This window comes from Nyctereutes procyonoides, unplaced genomic scaffold, assembly GCF_905146905.1.
Source record: "Nyctereutes procyonoides isolate TBG_1078 unplaced genomic scaffold, NYPRO_anot_genome, whole genome shotgun sequence".
In the NCBI taxonomy this organism is placed as follows: Eukaryota; Metazoa; Chordata; class Mammalia; order Carnivora; family Canidae; genus Nyctereutes; species Nyctereutes procyonoides.
The window spans coordinates 24,069,277-24,080,594 of record NW_026575121.1 but is presented as its reverse complement, the minus strand read 5'-3'; the positions used below and the strand labels follow the sequence as shown (position 1 = coordinate 24,080,594).

At 36.7% G+C, this 11,318-nt stretch overlaps 1 pseudogene; it reads left to right on the top strand.

Moving 5' to 3' along the window:
- Nucleotides 1-340: 340 nt before the first annotated feature.
- LOC129516454 (spindle and centriole-associated protein 1-like) lies at nucleotides 341-10,366 on the top strand (annotated as a pseudogene).
- The last annotated feature ends 952 nt before the right edge of the window (nucleotides 10,367-11,318 follow it).

Genomic DNA, 11,318 nt, shown 5'->3' with positions numbered 1-11,318 from the left:
ATGAATAAAATCTTTAAAAAATATTTTTTCAGTTTGTTAAAATATAAATTAGTTGTATAATGTTTATAAGGAAACTGATAATCCTCTCAGATTCCTCAAGTTCTTTTATAGAAATGTATAGTGATTGCCTGAGAGTTTTTGAAGTGGTAATACCTGCCAACATTGTAGATGTATTTCAGTTAAAAAAAAAAAAAAAAAAAACTCCAATGTCACATCTCCCAGTATTCAAAATCTACCTAACATTAGCATAAATGTAGATTTTGAAGAGGTTCATGACACATTACCCCAAAATATAGCACCCTCACACATTGAATATTTTAAGTTGAAGGAACTTGAGAATATGGCAGATGCAGGAAGGTAACATGGACCTTCTCTCCCAGCCCCTTGTCCTTCTGAAACAGGTCATAAAACCCTCAAATGAGAGGTGCCTTCCTCATACCCAGAAGAAAAGAGTATCCTTATCTTTGAAGACAAAGTCCACCATGAAGAATCTCAATAAACAGACTGAATGTGCTAGAAACTTTGCTAGTAAACGGGTTCCCCTGGTTTACTACAATGACCTTACACTCCTCAACTTATCATATTCCTTCACAGCTATCTACTCTTCATCAAACCTATCTTTAAAGTACATAGTGTTTCTTTGGTACACAAAACCTAGCATAAAAGTACATAGGTTTAAGCCTTCCTTAGGAAGACTCCCATGTCATGTAAAACTTTATATTAAATAAAATTTGTATGCTTTTCTCCTGTTAATCTATATTCACCAATTTAATTTTTAGATTCATCCAGGGACCCTAGAGGATGAAGGGAAAACTTTTCCTTCTCTACATTTTCATTTCTGGTTCTTTAAAATATATTTTCTTGTTATTGTTGCTGGTTTATTATTATTTTATTATTTACTATTTACTATATAGTTTTGCTTTTTTTTCCTTCCTTTTTTTCCCCCTGTACTAATATGAACTTATTGACTAGAGAGCCATATAAAATAGGAGTAAGCTTCTATCTGTGAAATGGGGTTACTAATCTTTAATATGATTTAAGACAATATCTGAAACAAAATAAGTACACAATAAAGATTAGCCATTATCTGTATTAGACACATTCAATTATTCCAATTATATTATTTATTTAATTTTAACCGAATTTTATTTCTTTTTACTCCTTTTAAAAGTATCTCAGGTATGGGGCACCTGGGTGCTTCAGTTGGTTAAGTGTCTGCCTTTGTTTCAGGTCATGATCTCAGGAATTGAGATTGTGCCGGCTCCCTGCTCAGAAGGAAGTTGCTTCTTTCTCCCTCTGCCTCTACCTCTCACTCTCTCTCTCTTTCTCTCTCTCTCTCCCTCTCTAATAAATAAATACATATACATACATATATATCTCAGGTACAGTATATCACCACTGCTTTTGTTTATATGAGAAACATCACTGTTTTCCTTGTTCTGAGAACTGTAACTTAATTATATTTATACCTTTCTTACTTAAATGTTATTTACCCTCAAGAATCACATTCTGGTGATAATTAATAAGACATAAAACAACCAAAGTTGGAGAGGATGTGGAGAAAGGGGAACCCTCTTGCACTGTTGGTGGGAATGTGAACTGGTACAGCCACTCTGGAAAACTGTGTGGAGGGTCCTCAGAGTTAAAAATAGATCTGCCCTACGACCCAGCAATTGCACTGTTGGGGATTTACCCCAAAGATACAGATGCAATGAAATGCTGGAACACCTGCACCCCAATGTTTATAGCAGCCATGTCCACAATAGCCAAACTGTGGAAGGAGCCTCGGTGTCCATCGAAAGATGGATAAGGAAAATGTGGTTTATGTATACAATGGAATATTACTCAGCCTTTAGAAACGACAAATACCCACCATTTGCTTCAACGTGGATGGAACTGGAGGGTATTATGCGGAGTGAAGTAAGTCAATCGGAAAAGGACAGACATTATATGGTCTCATTCATTTGGGGAATATAAAAATTAGTGAAAGGGAATAAAGGGAAAGGAGAGAAAATGAGTGAAAATATCAGTGAGAGTGATAAAAGATGAGAGACACCTAACTCTGGGAAACAAACAAGGGGTAGTGGAAAGGGAGGTGAGCGGGAGGTTGGGGTGACTGGGTGATGGGCACTGAGGGGGGGCACTTGGCAGGATGAGCACTGGGTGTTATGCTAAATGTTGGCAAATTGAACTCTAATAAAAAAATTTAAAAAAAAGAATTACATTCTTTCCATATCTGATTGGAAAAGACATCCAACTCTCCTTAATAACTGAGCCATGGTTTATCTTTAAGTGGTGGTAGGTAAGAGTAAAACTGTTTCTCTCTCTCTCTCTCACCTCTCTCTCTTTTTTTTTTCTTGTCTGTATTGTTCATAGTCGGCAGTAAAACCATAGGCTGGAATTCCCAGTAAATTGTATATTTGATAGACTTTATAAAGCAACCTTCAATAGCAAATAAGAAAAAAAAAACAAAATTGAGCAATAAATAAAAGAAGAAAATTGAAATGAATTGCACATTGTCTGGAAAATCATGAAGACAAAAAATAAGAACTTTCTGTGATTTGTGAAGCCTTCATCACCTGCTTTTCTTTTTTGTAAAGACTATTTGAGGAGGGGGGAAATAATATTTTTTTGTAGAAGAATGGTGATTATTATACTTAAGTTTTATTTCCCTCTTTGCTATGGTATGATACAACAATTTCATAAATTAGCCATTGCCTATTTAAACTTCTTCCTAGTATGAAATTGCACTATCACCATACACTTGTAGAAGCTATAGAGAATATAATAACTTTCATTCTTACTCATTATCCTTCCCTTTCTCTCCTGTCCCTCACTTGCCCCACCCTCCTGTCTCTGCCTTTCAGCAATTACATCTCACTTCTTCTAGAAAAATGTTTTACCTTGAACTCTATCCATTTGGGTTATTGAAAAACTGTCTGTCATTTATATTGACCTTTTCTTTGACCAAAGTTAACTTGTTAAGTGACGGATATTTCTCTACAGTTGCACCTATCATTATAAACTCATACCATGAACTTCAATGATTCCCCAGGACCAAGATGTTAGCACAAGATATTCTTACTATTCCTTTTTTTTTTTTTAAGATTTTACTTATTTATTCATGAGAGACACAGAATGAGAGAGAGGCAGAGACACAGGCAGAGGGAGAAGCAGGCTCCATGCAGGGAGTCCAACGTGGGACTCAATCCTGGGTCTCCAGGATCCTGCCCTGGGCTGAAGGAGGCACTGAACTGATGAGCCACTGGGGATGCCCTTACTATTTCTATTAGAGTCTTAAGACTCACACAGATACTTGGGACTCTTCTCCTATCTAGGTTTTGGTACATGATTGGTGCAGGAAGTATAATTCCAAGAGTAGCTAAAGTGGTTTCCTACTTATCTTTCAGGGCTGATAGAAACTGAGAGCAGACACAGAATGACTTCATACCTGTTGAACAATTTTAAGCTTCTCAGACAAAGCCTGTTTTCCATTAGATATTTATTCATGAATGGAAATAATAATTACATACACATGCATACACACATACACATAATAAATGTTGCCTAAGTGGTCTCAAATTATCTGTGATAAGGATCTCTATTAAATTTTTTTCCTGTCTAATACAGATGAGTATCTTTGCAAAATACAATAAAAGCATCACATGGATGCTAATTGTTGTAGAAGTTTCGAATGTTTATTTTGTTTCTGTACTTAAACTGTTAAAGACTTATAACAAATAATTTTTATCACATTACATTAACCTGAATATCTTTATTCCATGAAATGTCACTATATCTACTGGGATTAGATTTTAGTGGAAGCACTGAAATCAAAGTGCTATAAGCCAGAGATGATAAGAGTCTGTTTCTAGTATATATAAAATCTGAAGCTATGCAGGCCCATGCTTGGTATATAGCAACTCTATCACAGAGTCTGCAGATACCCAGCCTCCCTCCATTCCATTGTCCATATACTTGGGCTCTCTTGGTTTTCCATTTGGGGAACCTGGGGGCTTAGCAGTCTGTCACCCTATCTGTATAAAAGCAGCAGGAGCCAGGAAAAGACACCTAATAACAACAAAGCACTGATGTGAGCTATTGAAATTCCAAGAACCTGACATAGAGCACTTCTGTCTTTACCTTATTAGCCAAAATTTAGTTACAGGGCCACACTTAACTACGTAGGAGTGTTTGAGATGAAATCTTTAAAATCTTCATCCTGGGCAGTTTGACTAACTAAAAAAAAAAAAAAAAAAAAGAAATAAAAGCCAGGAAGGGGGAAGAAACTGCAAGCTATACCCCTGAGCTCATTGCATAGGTACAATTTAATGTTTAAAAGAGTTCCCAGCAATAATGCATTTGATTCATTACTTAAAAAAAAAAATCCCACCTAAAGTTTCTTTGCCCTCAAAAACTTTTTGAAATAGTAAAGAACTATTTTCCCCCAAAATTGAAATTACTAGAGCTCAGTTTCTGCTCATATTCTATCTATTCCAGGAAATAAAATGCAGATTTGATTTTAATACAGTTCAGTGACCCTCTCTATTAGATATGAGTGACAAAGTACATTTCACTGTGTCTGTGACATTGACTTCACTGGACAATCATATCCTCAATAGTGTCACTTACTAAGGAGACAAAAGGAGTATATATATTAGTATCATTTAAACTTGACAAAAGAATATCACTTCTGGGATGGATTAAGTATTGGCATGGCAAATTTCATGGTCACTTCTGATAATTCAGGATGAACTTTTATAACATACGCCCTTTTAAGAACTAATACAAAAGGATAGTACTTAAACCCATCTGGAGAACTTTTTTCCTAATAACATTTATGAAATCACAGTTGCCTAAAGTCATTATCAATGTAATTTGCTAATCCACATGAGCCGCTGTGAAGAACAGAACATTCACATTAATTTTAATATATATGAAGATTAGACTTCTTTTGGACTTTTGGTAACAAGTCACATAAAATTCTTTGCTTCCTTCCCAAAACTTCTTTCTTCCCCAGTGCTCCAGATCAAGAACAAAGAAAGAAAGAATGAATGAATGATAGCTTAGAATATGATATATTAGAGGAGGGCACTATTTACATTACATTATGAGGATTGGACATAAGATAATGTAAATATACATGTACTAAAAGAAATGTGAATTTATAGTGTGTTTATTTTCCTAAGATTAGCATAAATGCTTTAAATATGTATTTTCTCACATTGTGACCTTGAGGCTTGAGTTCCATTTGTAGTTCAGACAGAAGTAATTCAATAGTTTAGGTAAGAGATGATTATATCTTGCATGAGGTTAGTGATGGTGAAGATGAAACATATGTGAATAAATTGGAGTATCCATCAAAGGGATTACTGATGGATTCTATTTATAGGTAAGAGGTAAAAAGAGTGATGCGTGGGTTTCTAAGCTGTTGAAGCATAATGGTATTGGTACCATCCACTGAGATAGGGAGAACTGAAAGAGAAACATACTTTGAAATCAGTGTTGTGCACAATTTCAGAATGGATGCAACAGAAAGATTATCTGACACAATTATAAAATATGTTCTTAGAGTAGAAAGAAACCTTTGAAATTATCTAGTCCATCATTTTAAATGATGATAGCTATACTATTTCTGCTTGGATGTTTCAAGTGATAATATCTTCTTGGCTTTATAAATCCAGAATATTTTTTAAATAGGCATCATTATTTTGATATTCTTCTTATGTTCAGACAGTATCTGCTCCTTTGTAGAAGATAATAGCAATTTTGAAAGTAAAATAGAGTTCTATAGTCTTTCTCTATCAGTTCAAAAAGACACTGACACTCCTTAATGAAATATTTATTGTTTAGAAGGGCAAACCTATTCCCCTGCCTACCAAAATGGGAACAAGTTAGAACTGATATACAAACTATGGAGACAGTCAAACCTACAACAGAAATGTTTGGTTTTTTTATTAAACTGAGGGATAGAATTAACAAGTTTGTATGGTTAAAAGATAAACTGAGGTATATTAAACATTTTATGACTTATTTGAGCAAAACTCAATTCCAATTGAGTAGTGCCAAATTAGCAGTGGAAAGAATGCTCTCCCTATTGGAACCACCTGTGGGATCCCCAAATATGTGGCAGAAGTCATTGCATATATACCAGATTATTATATACATGTGGTATTTTATGCTTTTTCAACTTAATTAGTTTGTTGATTTATAAAACAGCGATTGATGCTTGCTTGCTTTTTGAGTAGTATGATAAACCAAAAGCCATAGACACCAAGAACTTGAGGGGAAAAAAAATTTAAACACTAAGGACATTATTGAGACTGATGTTATTCTTTTTTGAGAAACAGGTACTTATGTTTGTTTATGTAGGATATGTTATGTAATATATGTTAAGTCAGAAAGTGTGAAGGGTCTGAGACTTTATCCTACTTGCAAGTTAATAAGTTAATCTATGTAATTTCATGCATATCCTGACAGAAGTACCAAATTGCAGAGAAACAGGCCATGTATAACTCACACTTATAGATAGCAGAAATTTATTCCTCACAGTTCTGGAAGCTGAGAAGTCCAAGATCACCAGCAGATTTGGCATCTGGTGAGAGCCCACTTCCTGGTTCATAGACAGCTATCTTCTTGCTGTGTCTTCACATGGTGGAAGTGGGGAGGGAGCTTTCTGAAGCCTCTTTTATAGGGCACTAACCTCACTAATGAGGGCTCCACCCTTATGACCTAATCACCCTCAAAGGCTCAGCCTCCTAAGACAACCACATTGGTGTTAGCTTTCAACAAATGAATTTTAGGAGGGCATAAACAATCAGTCAATTGCCTACAGTGAGAATCAGGTATTATTGGGTACACAGTGGATTCATATCACAGGACAGGTGCTCCAAAATTGTATCACTTAGTGCTCATATTGGGAAGCTGATACATATACCCCATTAGCCCTGTGGTGAAAAAAGACTATTTTATTTATTTATTTTTTTATAATAAATTTATTTTTTATTGGTGTTCAATTTACCAACATACAGAATAACACCCAGTGCTCATCCCGTCAAGTGCCCCCCTCAGTGTCCGTCACCCATTCACCCCCATCCCCCACTCTCCTCCCCTTCTACCACCCCTAGTTCGTTTCCCAGAGTTAGGAGTCTACATGTTCTGTCTCCCTTTCTGATATTTCCCACACATTTCTTCTCCCTTCCCTTATATTCCCTTTCACTATTATTTATATTCCCCAAATGAATGAGAACATATAATGTTTGTCCTTCTCCGATTGACTTACATCACTCCGCATAATACCATCCAGTTCCATCCACGTTGAAGCAAATGGTGGGTATTTGACGTTTCTAATGGCTGAGTAATATTCCATTGTATACATAAACCACATCTTCTTTATCCATTCATCTTTCGATGGACACCGAGGCTCCTTCCACAGTTTGGCTACTGTGGACATTGCTGCTATAAACATCGGGGTGCAGGTGTCCCAGGGTTTCATTGCATCTGTATCTTTGGGGTAAATCCCTAACAGTGCAATTGCTGGGTCGTAGGGCAGGTCTATTTTTAACTCTTTGAGGAACCTCCACACAGTTTTCCAGAGTGGCTGTACCAGTTCACATCCCCACCAACAGTGTAAGAGGGTTCCCTTTTCTCCGCATCCTCTCCAACATTTGTGGTTTCCTGCCTTGTTAATTTTCCCCATTCTCACTGGTGTGAGGTGGTATCTCATTGTGGTTTTGATTTGTATTTCCCTGATGGCAAGTGATGCAGAGCATTTTCTCATGTGCATGTTGGCCATGTCTATGTCTTCCTCTGTGAGATTTCTGTTCATGTCTTTTGCCCATTTCATGATTGGATTGTTTGTTTCTTTGGTGTTGAGTTTAATAAGGTCTCTTAGTTTGTTACACTGAACTTTAATCAGATGTTTCTCAGGGGATGGTATATCTATTATTATTATTACTCTGAAATATAAGCAAATCTTCAGGAAGACAAGAATTTTTACTATCCTGAAATGTGTCCAGGGAGTGAAATGTTCTGTAATTCCTTTCCTATGAAGACCTGAAATATACAGGAAAAAAGAAAAAGAAAAAGAAAACCCAGGGAAACCCAGGAAGAACTATCTTCTGGCATTATACATATACTAGAATCAACTTAGATTCTTGTAGGCACACAGGATTTCTGAATATAACAATGGCTCCTGATTCTTCTCAAGGTCTCATCATGGCAAATCAAGACCCTGTCACCCACAACATTCTTAGTGAATCTGTCATGAAGCCTCAGGCTCTTAATGAAGTAGATTATGATGAAGAAGCAGCAACTGTTAATAGCCAGTCAGAAAAAAGTTAGAATTAATTGGATAATTCTAAACTCTCAAATAGCAGTGCAGCCAGGTTTCTCCACCAACTAAAGGAAGATAATTCTGAGTTAATTAATAAACCATGGACTGATGATATTCAGCAGAAAATAGCAACACAGTCACAAATAACAACCCCTCCAGGAGCTCCATCATCTGTCCCTTCCATCAGGGGAACAGAAAGCTGCCTATGAATGCTACCAATGCTGTCAAGAGAATCCACACCAGGGTTCAGTCTGAAGAATCTACTGAGACTCTAGACTCAAGCTATATTATGGGATAAGTGTTAAACTCAAGGAAGCAAAACCAGTTGTTAAAGTGAAAGGAAAATTGGATTTGTGTGCTCTTTCCAAGCAGAAGAAAAACACCTTAGCAGCTGGCACAGCTCCACAGACTTACCAAATAGCAATAAATCCAGGCTGGATGCCCTCAAACACATGAAACATGAAGTGGAACACTAAATGGAAGAATACAAATGGTGGATAGGACCTGAAGTCAAGCAACTACAGAGTAGTCAGTCCAACAGGCTTTACTCTGTCACTGGTGAGCTCCCTCTATTTCCTGGTTTGGTACCTTAAAGAAAGTGAGCTCCAACTGTATAAAGTAGAGACAAGGCAGCAACTGGAACAAGTGCTAGGTGATCATGGAGAGCTCACTGAGCGCTTACAGCTAAAATTTTTCTTCTTAAAGAAGAAAATACTGTTACTCAGTCAAGACTTCAGCAGTACATGGTCACAACAGATGGGCAACTTATATTACACAGGCCATGAAGAACTGTCCTTTAATAAATAGCAACGAAGAAAGTCAGGCATCAGAAAGGGGATCCATGAGTAGGAAAACTATAGATAAATCAGAGGGCTCTGTTGTAATTGCCAATGTCTCTGTGCCTTGATGTTCAGAGAGGAAACTGGCTGAGTTTCCATAGGAAGATTTGCCTTAAACTATCTCACATGCCAACCTCCCCCCCGCCCCGCCCCCGATAACAATAGTGTGAATCTGCCCAACAGTTTTACAGCGCATATATTTGAGCCTGGCAGATCAAATAACACCATCAAAGCAGAAGATCAATTCAGAATTATCTCCGTTGCAAGATGTATTAAGGAGGACTGTTCAAACTTGTCCTTATCCACGAATTCTTCCAACTATGGAAATGATTGAGAAGCAACAAAACTGAGAGGAGAAGACCTTACCTATTCTCACAGACAATCAGAATTCAGACAAAGAGAGTTATCTCTTCATTCAGTGGTGGAGACTCCCACATGAGGGAAGATCTGGAGAACAAAGCCCAGGATCCTTTTGTTAATCTCTTGCAGCCCCTCTGCAGTTCCCATTCACTCAGCAAGCCAGAATCCCCAATTTCTCAGAAGAACCCCCAATACTGGAAGATGGGAATAGCTTAGAACAAATGAGGCATCAATACAGAGAAAGGATATCATGGATGAATTACTGAGTTGACAATGCAGAATTCAGCTATCAGGCACATCAGAATAATAATATTGGGCTGGGAGAAGAGCAAGGGGATGGACTTCAGGAATTAAACAAACAAGAGACAGGTCATGTTAAGTGACATGACTGCTACTTTTCCAGCAGCAAAATCTCTAACACCAAGCAGCATGCAGGAATGGATTACAGAAATGAATCAGCAGATTATGGATGCTCATGGAAAATTCTTGCAGAGCAACAGATACTTGCTGGTTTGAATCTTTCCTCTCCACCAGTATCACCCATTCCGTCACCTCTCAGAGCATGGATTGAAGGAGAAAGGGGATAATTGACATATCTAACATAGGAACAGACTCCCCCAACAGTTCAAAATGCAGTGCTATCTCTCCTACCAGTGAAATAAATATAAGATCTTCAGAGGCTACTAGTAATTCTTGTTCTCCGCTAAATGCTACTTCAGAAAGGGGGAGATACACACTTCTTAATCCAAAAGCAAAGACGGAGAAACAAAATGAAGAAAGCTGGTTTGTTCTTTCTACCCACCAGTATAAAGTACCCACCTGTCATAAATGAAGTTAGTTTTAGAGAGTTTATCTCAGTAATATATCTCAGTAATATATCCTTGAGCTTTCACTCCTCTTTCTCTGGCCCTGCTTCCAAATTTTCATGTTCTTCTTTTAGATAAAACCTACAAAGATCTTACAATTTAGTACTTATGGAACAAAGAATAAAGCAATTATTTTAACTTTTGACCTTTTCAAATAGATTTCCAATACCTAACCAATAAATAATCTCCTATAAATAAAATACTGACTATAGGGAAAAAATATAAACTGAAAATTTTTCCAGGAAAAGTTTTTGAGGCTCTAAGATTTATTAATTTAAGATTTATTAATTTTTTATCTTATTTTATCCTATTATCTATCTATGTATCTATATCTATCTATCTATCTATCTATCTATGTATCTATCTATCTAAGTAGGTTCAATGAAGCCCAACACAGGGCTTGAACTCATGACTCTGAGATCAAGACCTGAGCTGAGATCAAGAGTTGGACACTTAGTTAACTGAGCCACCTAGGTGCCCCTTTATTCATTTATTCCATTATTCACTTAAAGTATTACTAATCTTTAATGATATAATAAACATAGTCACAATCTAGTGTTGAAAACAATGTATAATCATACAAGTAGAGAGAAAACTGCAACTATGAAAAGAACTATCAACCGAATTTGGCAGTTGTATCAGGGAAGAGTCTCTGAGGCACTGATGCTGCTTAATGAAGAATGAATATAACTTATCTAGAAGAACAAGGAAGGAAGGACAGTCCAAGGGGAAAGAATAGCAATGTGCATTGCCCCATGGTGGAAGCATGGCCTGTTCACAGTTCCCAAACAGAAGGATAAGAGAAGGTGCAATCCTGGTATGAGAAGACAGTGGTATATAATATGAACCTTGCTTTTGATTAGGGATAACTGGCTAAAATAATCTTAATAAATAATGAGCCATGGAGGTATTTTAGCA